The sequence below is a fragment of the Oncorhynchus nerka genome, linkage group LG1 (genome assembly GCF_034236695.1).
Source record: "Oncorhynchus nerka isolate Pitt River linkage group LG1, Oner_Uvic_2.0, whole genome shotgun sequence".
Lineage (NCBI taxonomy): Eukaryota > Metazoa > Chordata > Actinopteri > Salmoniformes > Salmonidae > Oncorhynchus > Oncorhynchus nerka.
The window spans coordinates 46,558,489-46,577,878 of record NC_088396.1 but is presented as its reverse complement, the minus strand read 5'-3'; the positions used below and the strand labels follow the sequence as shown (position 1 = coordinate 46,577,878).

The 19,390-nt window shown below is 44.5% G+C and overlaps 1 protein-coding gene across 2 annotated transcripts in view; it reads left to right on the top strand.

The window, feature by feature from the left end:
* Positions 1-1,224: 1,224 nt before the first annotated feature.
* The window catches only part of LOC115130461 (1-acyl-sn-glycerol-3-phosphate acyltransferase gamma-like), a 29,426-nt gene continuing 11,260 nt past the window's right edge, over positions 1,225-19,390 (top strand). The window contains exons 1-2 of one of the 2 annotated variants that reach the window (XM_029661636.2): positions 1,225-1,412; positions 16,374-16,436. The gene's annotated coding sequence lies outside the window, so the exon portion shown is untranslated. The remainder of the gene's footprint in view (positions 1,413-16,373; positions 16,437-19,390) is intronic. The other variant, XM_029661641.2, reaches the window with a different exon arrangement.

The window sequence follows — 19,390 nt, the reverse complement described above, 5'->3', positions numbered from 1 at the left end:
CCTTCATGTACATATCTACCTCAAATACCTTATTAGTATCTATCCTGATGTCTAGTCACTTTACCCTGCCTTCATGTACATGTCTACCTCAAATACCTTATTATTATCTATCCTGATGTCTAGTCACTTTACCCTGCCTTCATGTACATATTTACCTCAAATACCTTATTATTATCTATCCTGATGTCTAGTCACTTTACCCTGCCTTCATGTACATATCTACCTCAAATACCTTATTAGTATCTATCCTGATGCCTAGTCACTTTATCCTGCCTTCATGTACATGTCTACCTCAAATACCTTATTAGTATCTATCCTGATGTCTAGTCACTTTACCCTGCCTTCATGTACATGTCTACCTCAAATACCTTATTAGTATCTATCCTGATGTCTAGTCACTTTACCCTGCCTTCATGTACATATCTACCTCAAATACCTTATTAGTATCTATCCTGATGTCTAGTCACTTTACCCTGCCTTCATGTACATGTCTACCTCAAATACCTTATTATTATCTATCCTGATGCCTAGTCACTTTATCCTGCCTTCATGTACATGTCTACCTCAAATACAGGAAGTACCAGTACCATATCAATGTGCAGAGGTACAAGGTACTTGAGGTAGATATGTACATATTATCTGCCCTGTCTTCATGTACATATCTACCTCAAGTACCTCGTACCTCTGCACATTGATCTGGTACTGGTACTTCCTGCATAGAGCTCCATTCTTGTGTATTTAATTGTATTCCTCGTGTGTTAGTTACTATTCTGCATGGGCTCATAAGCAAGCATTTCACTGTAAAGTCTACACTAGTTGTATTCGGTGCATGTGATAAATTCAATTTTATTTTGAAGGTCCGGAAATTGGCGTATGTGAACGTGAGTAGATTACGTTGAAAACAACAGTTGAACACCTTGGATGCGGTCTCCATGATTCGTATTATAACGGCTAGGAGGACTCCAGTATACCAGAGGCAGGGGCAAAAACTCCCATAATAGTTTTATTTCCCTTTTGACCCACATTCAAAAGAGTCACACAAGCTTGAAGATGTCTTGCTAAAGAGGGGGGGGGGGCGTTCATGCCGGAACCAATGGGATGTTCGATGAGGATGTTCATGCAGGAACCAATCGGATGATCGAGGTAGGGGGCGTTCATGAAAGAACCAATGGGATGCTCGAGGGGGGGCGTTCCTGCATATGCAGGAATGCCCACATGCTTGAACGCCCCGAATTGCGGCCCGCAATCACACACTGCTGGAGCTTCAACGACTAAACAATAGCAACCATTCTGAGTGAATTAGCTAGCTACTGAGAATAATTTATATAGGAATCAAGGTGGCAGCACTAGTGAAAATCCTAGCATCTGCAAAACTGAAACAAATCCGGAGATCCAACCCACGGCGAAATCAGGTAACGTCAACTTTAGCTAACGTTTCACCCCGTATTACAGCAAGGGTTAAAATTAACGTTAGCTAGCGTTGTCTTGCTGTTGGGTAGCTAGCTAACGCTATATAGTTAGAAGAAAAACATTTATTGTGAAGTTGTATACCTTCCATGCTACAGCAATACAATCTCGTATTAGTTTCCTAGACGTATAACTGGCTAACTAGATTGGTCTCCTCATGCATCATGATTTGATGTTTGTAGTTACGTTTGCTGACCAATCGTCTAGCTGGTGAGTTTCAAGCTTGCTATGCAGCTAAGGTTGTTATGTGCGAAGTGTATTGATGAAGAATTCGCAAACTGAATATAACAAACATCTTCGTGCTAAAATAATATGCAATTCCTGATACACTCTCTGGGTTCCGGTGACACGGCATGTGTTCTTCTGTGTCAGTAGCGCTGACTTGGCATGCGTACGTTGTCGTACCACCTCGGGGTTACTTTAGTGCAAACTCTCCTGCGTGCCTTTGCGGTTCTGAACGGTGTAAAAATCCCCTTTATGCTATTGCACCAGTAAAAGGAATCTCCTTGAGTGAATTTAAGAAAGCACTTTTTTGAAATGTTTAACTAAGAACATTCTGTTTGTGTTTTAACTATTAGAAACATCACCATGTGGATGGATATATTCCTAAGTATGTAAATATTAAAGGTATTTGTTTTATTGGTAGTTGTAGCCCTTGATCGTGACTCTCATACTGTTTTCACATAGGATTTATGGTATTTTGCTTTAAAAGAAATGTGGGCATTGTTTACGATACCCTTTGAAATAGGCCCATTTTTACCCCGTTCTTGCCCGCATACACATTTTTGTACCGCCCATGCCAGAATGCAGGTGCTGCTGAGTGGTAATAGTGATGTGCAGATGTGGGTGAGTGTTTTATTTGAGTAAATCCATTTAATATACACCATCAAAAATAAATACATTATTCATTTGTTGTTTGTTAGGTTGCTAAGAAGGTAGGCCATCATTGCATATAATAATTTGTTAATAACTGACTTGCCTAGTTAAATAAATGTTAAATAAACATTAAGACTAATAAAATGTATTTTCGTTTTTATTGAGATTTAAATGTTAATTTCAAACAATTCAGTTAGTTAGCAAGGTGGGAAAATCATCCGTTCTGCCCTTGAGCAAGGCACTTAAGTTTAAATTAATAATTTTTATTGGTCACATACACATGGTTAGCAGATGTTATTACAACTGTAGCGAAATGCTTGTTAAAAAAACATTTTCCTAAGGACTAGAAGAAGCGAGGCAGCCCTCTCTGTCAGCACCATCTTATGTTATCTTACGTAATTGTCCCAATTGGGTGACAACCATACAACCGATATACACATAACATGAAACAATGCGATTAAAAAGGACACAGTCATCTACCACAGGCCATGCTCTCCCATGATACAGTCATCTACCACAGGCCATGCTCCCCCATGATACAGTCATCTACCACAGGCCATGCTCCCCCATGACACAGTCATCTGCCACAGGCCATGCTCCCCCATGATACAGTCATCTACCACAGGCCATGCTCCCCCATGATAGTCATCTGCCACAGGCCATGCTCCCCCATGATACAGTCATCTGCCACAGGCCATGCTCCCCCATGACACAGTCATCTACCACAGGCCATGCTCCCCCATGATACAGTCATCTGCCACAGGCCATGCTCCCCCATGATACAGTCATCTACCACAGGCCATGCTCCCCCATGATAGTCATCTGCCACAGGCCATGCTCCCCCATGATACAGTCATCTGCCACAGGCCATGCTCCCCCATGATACAGTCATCTACCACAGGCCATGCTCCCCCATGACACAGTCATCTACCACAGGCCATGCTCCCCCATGACACAGTCATCTACCACAGGCCATGCTCCCCCATGATACAGTCATCTACCACAGGCCATGCTCCCCCATGATACAGTCATCTACCACAGGCCATGCTCCCCCATGACACAGTCATCTACCACAGGCCATGCTCCCCCATGATACAGTCATCTGCCACAGACCATGCTCCCCCATGATACAGTCATCTGCCACAGACCATGCTCCCCCATGATACAGTCATCTGCCACAGACCATGCTCCCCCATGACACAGTCATCTGTCACAGGCCATGCTCCCCCATGACACAGTCATCTGTCACAGGCCATGCTCCCCCATGACACAGTCATCTGTCACAGGCCATGCTCTCCCATGATACAGTCATCTGCCACAGACCATGCTCCCCCATGATACAGTCATCTGCCACAGGCCATGCTCTCCCATGACACAGTCATCTGTCACAGGCCATGCTCTCCCATGATACAGTCATCTGCCACAGGCCATGCTCCCCCATGACACAGTCATCTGTCACAGGCCATGCTCTCCCATGATACAGTCATCTGCCACAGGCCATGCTCCCCCATGACACAGTCATCTGCCACAGGCCATGCTCCCCCATGACACAGTCATCTGCCACAGGCCATGCTCCCCCATGACACAGTCATCTGCCACAGGCCATGCTCCCCCATGACACAGTCATCTGTCACAGGCCATGCTCTCCCATGACACAGTCATCTGCCACAGGCCATGCTCCCCCATGACACAGTCATCTGCCACAGGCCATGCTCCCCCATGACACAGTCATCTGTCACAGGCCATGCTCCCCCATGACACAGTCATCTGCCACAGGCCATGCTCCCCCATGACACAGTCATCTGCCACAGGCCATGCTCTCCCATATTTGCTACGCCAGTCATTAGTATGTACAGTAGAGGAGAGGGCACACAACCTTGTGGGGAAACCGGTGGACACGACCCCATTTTAAAACAGGCCTAGCATATTTTGAGTTCAATTATGTTACATCCAAATTAAGTTGTTTTGTTGAACAGACAAGACACACCTACCCCAATCAGTCAACACACATTTATTTTATAGTAAGAATATAACAGAATCAAATTTAAAATATTTTTTCCCATACATTTGTCACAGGAACGTGTGGAATCGCTGTCATATCAAAAAGTGATATTCAGAGCCCAAGCTGATGCTTTTTTTGATGGATGTTTCATTTCATTCCTACCCTCTCACATGTTGAGGGAAGGGTCTTATCTTAATACCGATAGAAATTGATAGCAATTCTATTTTTGAAAGCATTTTTTTTCTCACAACCTTCAAGGGCTTTTGGAGTTACCTACAATCACAGGCTTTTGGTTGGGAGTAGGCTAGGCTACTAAGCGACGGAGTGAAGAGCAAAATAAATCACTTGTTAAACTACATACATATGGCAAAATGTTCTGATAAATGTGCCAACATGTTTAAGGAAAACAGACGGCAGACAGTGGACTACCTGTGCTATTTAGCTATCTGTGACTCCGAACACCTGTGTAAACAGAAGACGGATGCCACAAACGTGTTGTCACTGAAAAATACTGTTGGCTGAAACTGTGTTTCGACCATGTTCCACAAGTGTCTATTTTGCACTTGTGAAATTATTTTGATGTGATACGAAAGGAGAGGGTTTTATGTTTCTAGAACCAGAATCGATTCATGTTTAGATGGAGCATTTGGTGTTTTGGCATCCAGAGCCAATTCACCTCTAAACAGAACACATAAGGTCCTTGGACAATAAGGACTAGTGTTAGACTCCTTTAGTCCATTAATGGGCTAGCCTATTAGTAACATTTGTTGTACAACAACATTGTTTTTGTTAATCATGTATGTTTTTGTTTTATTATTATTATTATTTTTTTCATTTGGACATATAGCAACAGCTGTACAGTAGCAACAGCGGTATCTTAGCAACCTTCGATTTTCTGTCCCCATAATTTTAGATTACATATCTTGTTCATATGCACCTTCTCACCCCCAAAAGACATCAAGCTTCATCTACGAGCACATCGTGACGTTTTTGACACAGCAGTCTCCCCAACAGGGGCACATATGGCAATCAGGGAAATAAAACAACGATTAAAAAATACTCAAATGTTTTAGGTGGAAAGGTACCTATTTCCGGACTCAAAACTGATAGTACTTTTGACAAAAGTACCTCGTTTATCTTTACGCTTTCAATAAAACTAATTTGTTCACTGGCAACGGAGCAGAGCGAAGCTTGCATCCAGCAAGGGTCAGAGTGCAAACTCCACGGAACTAGTTTCAATGTATGGAATCACTTGATAGTTTCTGGATTTTGGGTACACTTCTCCTTTGACTGAAGCTACAACCTTCAGGCTATATTTCTGGGATTGTAGGGTGTGTTACACGCTGAACATGTCATGGTAGCACTGAAAAGGACTTGGCACGGAGTGAAGTAACATTGAGGGACCGTTTAATTAGTCCAACGTTTCCACTTTAGCATTGTCATTGCAGGAGAGGTGGTCGGACCTACGGAGAAGGACTCGGAGGGGGATAGTAAGACCAGGCTTAATCCCATTACCCTTGAGAAGTGAATGAATGGTGACTGGGGGTAGACCAAGGAAACTCCAAGCTCATCACTGAGCTCAGGTCCCTGGGACAGAACACCTCCCTCTGCAACTGGATCGTGGACTTATTGACGGGCCTCTCCCAGGTGGTGAGGGTAGGCAACAACACATCTGCCACGCTGACCCTCAACACTGGGTGGGGCCCCCCCTCAGGGGTGTGTTCTTGATCCCCTCCTGTACTCTGTTCACCCACGACTGCGTGATCGCTCACAACTCCAACACCACCATTGTTTGCTGACTACACAATGGGGACATAATCACTGATGACGATGAGACAGCCTGTAAGGAGGAGATCAGTGACCTGGCAGTGGTGCCAGGACAACAACCTCTCCCTTAATGTCAGCAAGACAAAGGAGCTGATTGTGGACTACAGGAAATGGAGGGACTAGCATGCTCATATCCACATTGACTGTAGTGGAGCAGGTCAAGAGCTTGAAGTTCCTCTGGCTTCACATCACTAAGGAATTAACATGGTCCACACACACCAACACATTTGTGAAGAAGGCACGACAACACCTCTTCCCTCAAGTCTGGAACCAAAAGGACCCTGAACAGCTTCTTACCGCCAGGGAATAAGACTGCTACATAGTCCGGGTCGCTATTTAGTTAAATAGTTAACCATTTGCAGTGCCCCACTTTTGACTCATCACATACGCTGATGGTTCTGCTTATTATCTATCCTGTTGCCTAGTCACTTTTTCCCTACCCACACTACCGTTCAAAGGAATGGGATCACTTTGAAATGTCCTTGTTTTTGAAAGAAAAACACTTTTTTTTTGTCCATTTTAAAATAACATCAAATTGGTCAGAAATACAGTGTAGACATCGTTAATGTTGTAAATGACTATTGTAGCTGGAAACGGCAGATATAAAATTTAAAAAAAAAACATAATTTAATGGAATATCTACATGGGCGTACAGAGGCCCTTTATCAGCAACCATCACGCCTGTGTTCCAATGACACGTTGTGTTAGCTAATCCAAGTTTATCATTTTAAAAGGCTAATTTATCATTAGAAAACCCTTTTGCAATTAGGTTAGCACAGCTGAAAAATTCTGATTTAAAGAAGCAATAAAACTGGCCTTTAGACTAGTTGAGTATCTGGAGCATCAACATTTGTGGTTTCGATTACAGGCTCAAAATGGCCAGAAGCAAAGAACTTTCTTCTGAAACTCGTCAGTCTATTCTTGTTTTTAGAAATGGAGGCTGATTCCATGCGAGAAATTGCCAAGAAACTGAAGATCTCGTACAACGCTGTATCCTACTCCCTTCACAGACGGGCTCTAACCAGAATAGAAAGAGGAGTGGGAGGCCCCGGTGCACAACTGAGCAAGAGGACAAGTACATTAGTGTCTAGTTTGAGAAACGGATGCCTCACAAGTCCTCAACTGTCAGCTTCATTAAATAGTACCTGCAAAACCAGTCTCAACGTCAATAGTGAAGAGGCGACTGGGATGCTGGCCGTCTAGGCAGAGTTGCAAAGAAAAATCCATATCTCAAAGTGTCTAGTAAAAAAAAAAAATTAAGATGGGCAAAAGAACAGACACTTTCTGTACATATCTACCTCAATTACCTCGTACCCCTGCACATTGACTCAGTACTGATACCCCCTGTATATAGCCAAGTTATCTTTACTCATTGTGTATTTATTCCTTGTTATTATTTTTCTAAGTAAGTAAGCAAGGTAAGTATTTCACTGTTAGTCTACACCTGTTGTTTACGAAGCATGTCCTTGTGGTGAATTAGAAAGCACACTGAAAGGGTGAGCCAAGACGGACAGCTAGCCTGTTCACTGCGCTCTAAGACATAGCCACACAAACACAGGGCAGGCACAATAATCCTATCGTCTTGTAACCAACAGTTATGGACAATAAAGGTAAAGACACACTCCAGCTATTTCTGAACTTTTCCTGTTTTTAAAACAATATATCACTAATGACTGCAGTAATGTGCACTATGGTCATATCGCTCTGCTATTTCCCGGTTGCTAGCATTTTAATAGTTTGCCTATTTTCAGTTTTTGACAAAACAAGCAACTATAGTGTAGAAAATCATTGCAGCATCTAAACCGCTGTGAAATATATTTTACATAACCAAAAATTTTGTGTTTTCAGCTGTTTTGAAACTGGTGTGCACATCTGAAAGTAAAAGATGCAAAAAATACATTTTAAGAACGGGAAACAGAAATAGAGCACAGAACAGACTTACCACTTCTTAGACTTTCCTTCAATGAGTGACTGATCTATCACTCACATTTCTATGTGAATTTGATCGGGCCGCCCCAAAAATCACTTATTTCAGCTTTCATGGCGACAGGTAGCCTAGTGGTTAGAGCATTGGGCCAGTAACCGGAAGGTTGCTAAATCGTACCCCAGAGCTGACGAGGTAAAAATCTGTCGTTCTGCCCCTGAACAAGGCAGTTAACCCACTGTTCCCCTGTAGGCCGTCATTATAAATAAGGATTTGTTCTTATCTGACTTGCCTAGTTAAATAAGTGTTAGGGTAGATAAATGTTTTGAGCAAAATTAGTGTTTTTGGACACAACAGCAAGCCTCAAGGAGTGGGCCAAGGCATTTGTCTGACAGTGCCCATCTCCCCACGTGTCCCATGTCATGAGGATAACGGAACCACCTATTGAGCTGTGCATCACATCAGTGGTACTTTGACAGGCTTTCTGTCTCTCGCCTCCTGCTTGTGTGAATCATAATTTGACACGGGTACTGTATGTTCAACCCAAGGGGTTGCTCTGCTCTCTGCTTAGTCTGACTATATGATGAGCCTCCTTTACTTTGAATAGCTTAGTAGGAAATCAACTAAATGTATTAGAAAATACATACATTTTCCCAAGTTGATCTATTACTTTATTTAATTTCTGATTTATTTAAGTTAAATTGAAGTAAATGTATTGAACTAAATGTGTTGAAGACATGAACTAAATGCATCAGTGATCTGTATTTTCCTGCAACTTTCTGAAGAGGTGTGGGTGTGTGTGTGTCTACCACGTTGTGTAGCCGTTAGTGATGATGCTAATGTCATAAACAGTCTTCTGGTAGATGGAAATGCTTCCCAAAAGCCTATGCCTACCTGGCAGAACGGAGTCATGATTATTTGCATAAAACCAGTGGTCATTTGTTTTGCAAACTCTGCAATCACATGAGTGCTACAGAAATATCGCTATCCAGACCAGCCCGTCTCTGGCACAGTTAAATTAAAGGGTAACTATACCCAAAAATCTAAATTTCTTACATTGGTCAACATTTCAAAAGTGGTGTCCTGATGTGGTTTAAGCATTGTTTTGGAGAGCGGAAACCTGAAAAATGGGGGGAAAACAGATACCTGGGAGAGGAAAAAACGGAATGCGGTGTAAATGAACAGAATCAGGCAAAAATTGAAACTGATTTTTAAATAGAATAGATAACCATAACCCCCAGTGAACCTGCTGCCAGGTGATCGAGGACAGGCAGCAGTTCTTTTCCTACGCAACTTTAACCCAGTGTCTGTCATCCTCTCCCAGGAATGTGCGAGGGGCTGGTGTGGAGCTCACGCTCAGGCTGGAGTGGAGCCCGAGCTCAGGCTGGCTGTTTACTTGAGTTGGATCCCACTGGTATTGCTTCGCATAGAGATGACCTACTATGTGATGCTTTGAGGGTAGTCCTGAGGCAGTGATAACCGATCCTGGAACAAGGTGTGTTACATTGTTCCCTTTCAGCCCTGGTTGACTTGAAAGACAGACTGATGTAGAGAGGGAAAGAGAAACTGGAAGCTAAAGATGCAGAAAGATCACATATAATACCCATAACCCTAGTGTGTTACACCGGGGTCTGTTACCATGGCAACTATGTGATAATATGTCAAAGGGGGTGGATTCTTTCAGGTGATCCAATTATTTTATTTTTTTCTCACTGTAAGTGCACGAATGCACACCGGAAGCATTTTATTCCAATATTTATTGCAGTGAGTTGGAAAATAAATTGATCCAGTGTTCACACCTGAACTCTGTGTGTGTGTGAGAGAGAGAGAACGTGCTCTTTACTTTCTCTCACCTCAAAGCACATAGCCTTGTCCTTTGGTCTCAGTTGGAAGCTTTGACTACAAGCATACACAGGCAGCTCTCATTCTGATACTCTCTGGTTAATGCCCTGAATGTAGGTGATTTTATTACTGCATTTCAATGCCTTTCTATATTTCACCTGGTGGGACGTGGGGAGATTCCCTCCCAAATGATGTCTCTCTCAAAGTGGCTAGGAATTGACTTGTTTGGCTACCTGGTCCCAGTCTTGTGTCTATTCCCAACCACGTGCTTTCTTTATCCCACTGGTTTGACTGGCAGTTTCTCACAGATGCTCAAAATCCACCCCTACATCTGCCTGGACCATCTGGGCCTTACCACTGAGATTCCAATTTGGCCCACACAGATACACACAGTCCTAATGTTTGGACACCACTGGGCTTGACCTTTCCTGTAGGCCTATATCTGAGATGATTGGGTGGGGGTAGTCCTAACCAATATGGCATTAACATGATTTTTAAATATTTTTATATAGAGCTTTTCATAGAATCTCAAAGTGCCTCGAGCATCAAAAAAACAAAGCAATACATCATGAGAGGTCAAGTCTTTGAAAGCTGCATGCAGAGGAGAAGGTCATTTCATGACTACAACCGGTGACCTTAGTGAAGTCCTAACCAACTTTGTAACCCCACAGAATGTGGAAAAAGTCAATGGGTGTGCATGCTTTCTGAATACATTATCTATAGCACATGGTTTAGAAGTGTCTCAGGATTGGGGCTAAGGGATCATTTCAGCCTGTGTGAGAGAAGAGTCTGTCTCTGTAACAGTATCCCACCACTCTCCCTTCCTCTGGGGTCATGGTCGTAACTCTGTTTGTTCCAGATGGTGTCTGGCCAGCCAGAGCGAGACGGAATCTTCAGATAGGCTGTGACAATACCATTATCGCAATGTTTTTTTCCATGGCAAAAACATAAAGCAACTCTTTTTTGGTTCTTTAAAACCCTGTTATATGTCAAATATTTTGTTCTATAGCCTGGAAAATGAATAAATGTTGACTCTGGATGACAACAATGTCAGGGCTGTTTTCCTAAAGGAGTTAAATATATTATGTGTTTTGTTTCCTTGCAACGATGCTAAGGAATACTGCGGTACTGGCATGGGCCCGGCCCTACTCAGCAGCTGTCGGGGTAGTCACCTAACGAGTTGGCTCGGCTACCTCGTGTCTGAAGAGGAAGAACCAGTACCAAGATTCCTCCTAGTGCAAAGGGCCAGCTGGCTACTGATGTGAATGTAGCCTACTATTAATTCATTATGAGGAATTTAAAGTATTTAGGAATCCTATCAGTGAAGAAGCCAATCCACTATGGAGTATGTGGACTAGTCACTCAGTAGCCTATGTGAGCTGCTCACTAAGGAGTATGTGGACTAGTCACTCAGTAGCCTATGTGAGCTGCTCACTAAGGAGTATGTGGACTAGTCACTCAGTAGCCTATGTGAGCTGCTCACTAAGGAGTATGTGGACTAGTCACTCAGTAGCCTATGTGAGCTGCTCACTATGGAGTATGTGGACTAGTCACTCAGTAGCCTATGTGAGCTGCTCACTAAGGAGTATGTGGACTAGTCACTCAGTAGCCTATGTGAGCTGCTCACTAAGGAGTATGTGGACTAGTCACTCAGTAGCCTATGTGAGCTGCTCACTAAGGAGTATGTGGACTAGTCACTCAGTAGCCTATGTGAGCTGCTCACTAAGGAGTATGTGGACTAGTCACTCAGTAGCCTATGTGAGCTGCTCACTAAGGAGTATGTGGACTAGTCACTCAGTAGCCTATGTGAGCTGCTCACTAAGGAGTATGTGGACTAGTCACTCAGTAGCCTATGTGAGCTGCTCACTAAGGAGTATGTGGACTAGAACCCCTATTTACTGTTGGGTTATTTAATTGCCATGGTTTAAATAATGAGCAGACACTTCTGGATAGAGCAGACACACTAAATCAAATGTTAGTTATTTGTCACATGCGCGGAATACAACCGGTGTAGACCTTACAGTGAAATGCTTACTTACAAGCCCTTAACCAGCAATGCTTTTAAGAAGTTTTAAGAAAAATAAGTGTTAAGTAGAAAATCAAGGTAACAAATAATGAAAAGGCAGCAGTAAAATAACAATAGCCAGGCTACATACAAGGGGTACCGGTACAGAGTCAATGTGCACCGGTTAGTCAAGGTAATTGAGGTAATATGTACATGTAGGTAGAGTTAAAGTGACTATGCATAGATAATAAACAGTAGCAGCAGAGTAAAAGAGGGGTCTGGGTAGCCCTTTGATTAGCTGTTCAGGAGTATTATGGCTTGGGGGTAGAAGCTGTTAAGCCTTTTAGACCTAGACTTGGCGCTCCGGTACCGCTTGCCGTGTGGTAGTCTATGACGGGTGGCTGGAGTCTGACAATTTTTTTAGGGCCTTCCTCTGACACCGCCTGGTATAGAGGTCCTGAATTGCAGGAAGCTTGGCCCCAGTGATGTACTGGGCCGTACGCACTACCCTCTGTAGTGCCTTCCGGTCTGAGGCCGAGCAGTTGCCATACCAGGCAGTGATGCAACCAGTCAGGATCTGAGGACCCATGCCAAATCCTTTCAGTCTCCTGAGCGGGAATAGGCTTTGTCGTGCCCTCTTCACGACTGTCTTGGTGTGCTTGGACCATGTTAGTTTGTTGATGTGGACACCAAGGTTCTTGAAGCTCTCAACCTGTTCCACTACAGCCCCGTCGATGAGAATGGGGGCGTGCTTGGTCCTCCAGTTCCTGTAGTCCACAATCATCTTCTTTGTCTTGATCACATTGAGGGAGAAATTGTTGTCCTGGTATCACACGGCCAGGTCTCTGACCTTCCTGTAGGCCTACCACTGTTGTGTCATCTGTAAACTTAATGATGGTGTTGGAGTCGTGCCTGGCTGTGCAGTCATGGGTGAACAGGGAGTACAGGAGGGGACTGCGCACGCACGCCTAAGGGTCCCCCCTGTTGAGGATCAGCGTGGCGGATGTGTTGCTACCTACCCTTACCACCTGGGGGTGACCTGTGAGGGCACTTGTTGAACGCTGAGCTGTAGTCAATGAATAGCATTCTCACATAGGTGTTCCTTTTGCCCAGGTGGGAAAGGGCAGTGTGGAGTGCAATAGAGATTGCATCATCTGTTGGGGCTGCATGCAAATTGGAGTGGGTCTAGGGTTTCTGGGATAATGGTGTTGATGTGAGCCATGACCAGCCTTTCAAAGCACTTCAGGCTACAGACGTGAGTGCTACGGACCGGTAGTCATTTAGGCAGGTTACCTTAGTGTCTTTGGGCACAGGGTCTATGGTGGTCTACGTGAAACATGTTTGTATTACAGTCTCAGACAGGGAGAGGTTGAAAATGTCAGTGAAGACACTTGCCAGTTGGTCGGAGCACACGTTCTGGTAATCAGGTTTGACCCTGCGGCCCTGTGAATGTTGACTTGTTTAAATGTCTTACTCACATCGTCTGTGGAGAGCGTATTCACACAGTCGTCCGGAACAGCTGATTCTCTCATGCATGTCTCAGTGTTACTTGCCACGACGTGAGCATAAAGTCATTTAGCTCGACTGGATAAAGATAAACTCTCTTGGTAAATAGTGTGTTCTACCTCAGGCAAGCAAAACCTTGAGACGTCCTTACTATTAGACTTTGTGCACTAGCTGTTGTTTACAAATATACACAGACCACCACCCCTTGACTTACCGTAGGCGGCTGTTCTACCTTGCCGATGCAGCGTAAACCCCACAAGCTGTATGTCGTTGTTCAGCCACGACTTGGTGAAAAATAAAATATTACAGTTTTTATTATTGTCCCGTTGGTAGGATATTTGTGATCGTAGTTAGTCTATTTTGATTGTGGTGTACTCTAATAGGACGGATGGTAGTGGCAGATTACCCACTTTCCGTCAGATCCTTACAAGGCACCCTGACCTACGTCCCCGATATCTCTGTCTCTTTCTCCTGCGAATCTCTGGGATTTGGGCCTTGTCGGGTGTCTGAAGGAAATCCTTTGTCTGCCTCGTTAAAGAAAAAAAAACTTTGTCCATTACGAGGTGAGTAAACGCTGTCCTGATATCTAGAACCTCTTTTCGGTCATAAGAGATGGTGGCAGAAACATTATGCACAATATAAGTTACAAATAATGCAAAAAAACATACACAATAATAGCACAACTGGTTAGGAAACCTTAAAACGGCAGCCATTTCCTCCGGTGCCATTATTCACCTGTTAGTAGTCCCCTCCTGATCTACTAGAATGACAGACATTCTATTGTACATTCGACGGTATCTAGGCCTATCCCTGTGATCTAAGCTAAGCCAATTGTGAGGGTAACACTTAAGTTCCCTCCCAGACCTTTGTAAGCCACACAAAAATGAGCCTTGAGTTCCCTGGTTGTTTGAATTTGTTTACAGGCCAAGTAGCACCATGACCTGCTGTGTAGTGGACAAACCTCAACATGGAGCTTCACACTCGGTCAGTGATGTTTTTTTTGTTTGTTTAACCTTTTATTTAACTAGGCAAGTCCGTTAAGAACAACTTCTTATTTTACAATGATGGCCTACCCCGGCCAAACCCTCCCCTAACCCGGATGACGCTGGGCCAATTGTGCGCCGCCCTATGGGACTCCAGATCACAGCCGGTTGTGATACAGCCCGGCATCGAACCAGGGTGTCTACAGTGACGCCTCTAGCACTGAGATGCAGTGCCTTAAACCGCTCCGCCCACCCGGGAGCCGGTGGTTCAATACAGCAAGTAGACCTGCGACCTTCTCAGAGCTGTGAGAAGACAACCCGCGACCTTCTCAGAGCTGTGAGAAGACAACCCGCGACCTTCTCAGAGCTGTGAGAAGACAACCCGCGACCTTCTCAGAGCTGTGAGAAGACAACCCGCGACCTTCTCAGAGCAAGACAACCGATTCTTAGAACTTATTTGTACTGCGGAAGGAACCGTGTTTGTCATCTAGAGACTCTGGGGTCGTTCCATGTCATTTCAGCAGGCCATGACAAACCCGCCATCTCAGATTGTTCTGAAATCATTTCTGTATTTAGAAGTCTGATTTAGCTGAAGCCAGGAGCTGAAGGTGATGATGATGATATCTCTCAGGGAAGAGGAGAGCTAGACTACGCAGCACTAGCAAGGTACTATATATATATATATATTATGTGAATCCTATCATATGTAATGGCCAATTTGGGTGTAGCCAGATTCATTTCTCAGAGATCTAATTATATTTAAACAGAATAATGTTGCAGGAATGTTTTATCTTTTCTGTTTCTAACAGAACAGTCTGAGATGGTGGGTGCCCAAGTCCCATTTCTGGTGCTTTTTGAGGTGGAATGACCGTCTGCTATTTCTGCCACTCGTTCAAATTATTCTACACGCGAACAGACATACATATCATCACACTTGCACACAATCTCTGTCTCTCTTCCTCCCTATCTGGCTAGCTGGTGTTTATCGTCCCTGAGAAATGGAGACGACGTGGTTGTCCTGTCCTGTGAGGGAACAAAATACTTTTCCCTCTGAGATACACTGATATACTCACTGATACACACCTTTACGTCACATTCTATCCCCTATGAGATGAGAGCATGCAGCCTCCAGGCATTGTCTGGTCTTATAACCCAAACCAGAGCTTAAACACCTCGGAGAACAGAAGGGAAAGATGAGAGACAAGTGAAGAGATGGAGAGGTAATGGGAAGTTGAATGTGAGATTAGAGGGATGAAGGGGAGGATGAGTAGGAGTTAAGGAGTTAGTCGAATAGAGGGATGTAATAGAATGAAAAGGAGAGGTGGAGTGTGCAGAGGAAGCTCTTGGTATTCAGAGTTGATCCTGTCTTCAGTGCATGAAGACTGATCTGTTTCTGATTTCAGCTGCATAATGGAATTGTCTTGGCAATGACAGGGGAGTACAAACCGATCCGGGACCAGGCTAGCCTGCACTGGAGGTCACGGTGGACTGGAGGGCTGCGTGATGTTGTGACTCAGTGCTCTGTTTGAGTGAGCGTTGGTCTAAATCACAAAGACTGATAGTCACTGTACACACACACACACACACACCGAAACGCATGCATTTGCTGTGACACAAAATGTAATCCTCCTTGTCTGTCAAACACTCAGTCACTTCAGTCTGTGATGGACCTATACTCATACTCTTCTGTGACACACACGCACGCGCACACACACAATATAGCACATTCTCATGCTCTGCCAGAAAGATTTAGTGAGATTAAGATTTAGTTTCCCCTCTGGTCTCTGATAGCTTCCAGTTCAGTAGATTCTGGTTGGTAATGAGGTTGGCTACACCAGCTTCCTGGTTACCTCTTCCTGTTGTGCAACCGTACTGTATGGTTTACAGTAGACTTTGTCTGTCTCCTGTCCTTATATTAACCTCTGACACTCTCTGTCTCAGATCTGTAATACTGAGTGAAGGGCCGTGCGAGAGGGACTTATAAAAGAGAACCCACCTTGCTAGGTAAGAATGAAAGAAACTTTGATGTCTTCTCAAATCACTCTCAGAACCAACATCCTCCCTTTTTGAAATGGATTTCTTTAATCTTCTCTCTGAGCAACCACATCTAATGTAGCAACCTGGGCTTCATTTCTGCATTTACAACCACATCCAATGTAGCAACCTGGGCTTCATTTCTGCATTTACAACCACATCTAGCAACCTGGGCTTCATTTCTGCATTTACAACCACATCTAGCAACCTGGGCTTCATTTCTGCATTTACAACCACATCTAGCAACCTGGGCTTCATTTCTGCATTTACAACCACATCCAATGTAGCAACCTGGGCTTCATTTCTGCATTTACAACCACATCCAATGTAGCAACCTGGGCTTCATTTCTGCATTTACAACCACATCCAATGTAGCAACCTGGACTTCATTTCTGCATTTACAACCACATCCAATGTAGCCACCTGGGCTTCATTTCTGCATTTACAACCACATCCAATGTAGCAACCTGGGCTTCATTTCTGCATTTACAACCACATCCAATGTAGCAACCTGGGCTTCATTTCTGCATTTACAACCACATCCGTCAGATGGAAATATTGACGAATACGCTGATTCGGTGTGCGAGTTCATTAGAACGTGCGTCGAAGATGTCGTTCCCATAGCAACGATAAAAACATTCCCAAACCAGAAACCGTGGATTGATGGCAGCATTCGCATGAAACTGAAAGCGCGAACCACTGCTTTTAATCAGGGCAAGGTGTCTGGTAATATGTCCGAATATAAACAATGCAGCTATTCCCTCCGCAAGGCTATTAAACAAGCTAAGCGTCAGTACAGAGACAAAGTGGAATCTCAATTCAACAGGTCAGACACAAGAGGCATGTGGCAGGGTCTACAGTCAATCACGGACTACAAGAAGAAACCCAGCCCAGTCACGGAACAGGATGTCTTGCTCCCAGGCAGACTAAATCACTTTTTTGCCCGCTTTGAGGACAATACAGTGCCACTGACACGGCCTGCAACGAAAACATGCGGTCTCTCCTTCACTGCAGCCGAGGTGAGTAAGACATTTAAACGTGTTAACCCTCGCAAGGCTGCAGGCCCAGACGGCATCCCCAGCCGCGCCCTCAGAGCATGCGCAGACCAGCTGGCCGGTGTGTTTACGGACATATTCAATCAATCCCTATACCATTCTGCTGTTCCCACATGCTTCAAGAGGGCCACCATTGTTCCTGTTCCCAAGAAAGCTAAGGTAACTGAGCTAAACGACTACCGCCCTGTAGCACTCACTTCCGTCATCATGAAGTGCTTTGAGAGACTAGTCAAGGACCATATCACCTCCACCCTACCTGACACCCTAGACCCACTCCAATTTGCTTACCGCCCAAATAGGTCCACAGACGATGCAATCTCAACCACACTGCACACTGCCCTAACCCACCTGGACAAGAGGAATACCTATGTGAGAATGCTGTTCATCGACTACAGCTCGGCATTCAATACCATAGTACCCTCCAAGCTCGTCATCAAGCTCGAGACCCTGGGTCTCGACCCCGCCCTGTGCAACTGGGTACTGGACTTCCTGACGGGCCGCCCACAGGTGGTGAGGGTAGGCAACAACATCTCCTCCCCGCTGATCCTCAACACGGGGCCCCACAAGGGTGCGTTCTGAGCCCTCTCCTGTACTCCCTGTTCACCCACGACTGCGTGGCCACGCACGCCTCCAACTCAATCATCAAGTTTGCGGACGACACAACAGTGGTAGGCTTGATTACCAACAACGACGAGACGGCCTACAGGGAGGGTGAGGGCCCTCGGAGTGTGGTGTCAGGAAAATAACCTCACACTCAACGTCAACAAAACTAAGGAGATGATTGTGGACTTCAGGAAACAGCAGAGGGAACACCCCCTATCCACATCGATGGAACAGTAGTGGAGAGGGTAGCAAGTTTTAAGTTCCTCGGCATACACATCACAGACAAACTGAATTGGTCCACTCACACTGACAGCGTCGTGAAGAAGGCGCAGCAGCGCCTCTTCAACCTCAGGAGGCTGAAGAAATTCGGCTTGTCACCAAAAGCACTCACAAACTTCTACAGATGCACAATCGAGAGCATCCTGGCGGGCTGTATCACCGCCTGGTACGGCAACTGCTCCGCCTCAACCGTAAGGCTCTCCAGAGGGTAGTGAGGTCTGCACAACGCATCACCGGGGCAAACTACCTGCCCTCCAGGACACCTACACCACCCGATGTTACAGGAAGGCCATAAAGATCATCAAGGACATCAACCACCCGAACCACTGCCTGTTCACCCCGCTATCATCCAGAAGGCGAGGTCAGTACAGGTGCATCAAAGCTGGGACCGAGAGACTGAAAAACAGCTTCTATCTCAAGGCCATCAGACTGTTAAACAGCAATCACTAACATTGAGTGGCTGCTGCCAACACACTGTCATTGACACTGACCCAACTCCAGCCACTTTAATAATGGGAATTGATGGGAAATGATGTAAATATATCACTAGCCACTTTAAACAATGCTACCTTATATAATGTTACTTACCCTACATTATTCATCTCATATGCATATGTATATACTGTACTCTAGATCATCGACTGCATTCTTATGTCACTAGCCACTTTAACTATGCCACTTTGTTTACTTTGTCTACATACTCATCTCATATGTATATACTGTACTCGATACCATCTACTGTATGCTGCTCTGTACCATCACTCATTCATATATCCTTATGTACATATTCCTTATCCCCTTACACTGTGTATAAGACAGTAGTTTTGGAATTGTTAGTTAGATTACTTGTTGGTTATCACTGCATTGTCGGAACTAGAAGCACAAGCATTTCGCTACACTCGCATTAACATCTGCTAACCATGTGTATGTGACAAATAAAATTTGATTTGATTTGTAGCAACCTGGGCTTCATTTCTGCATTTTACA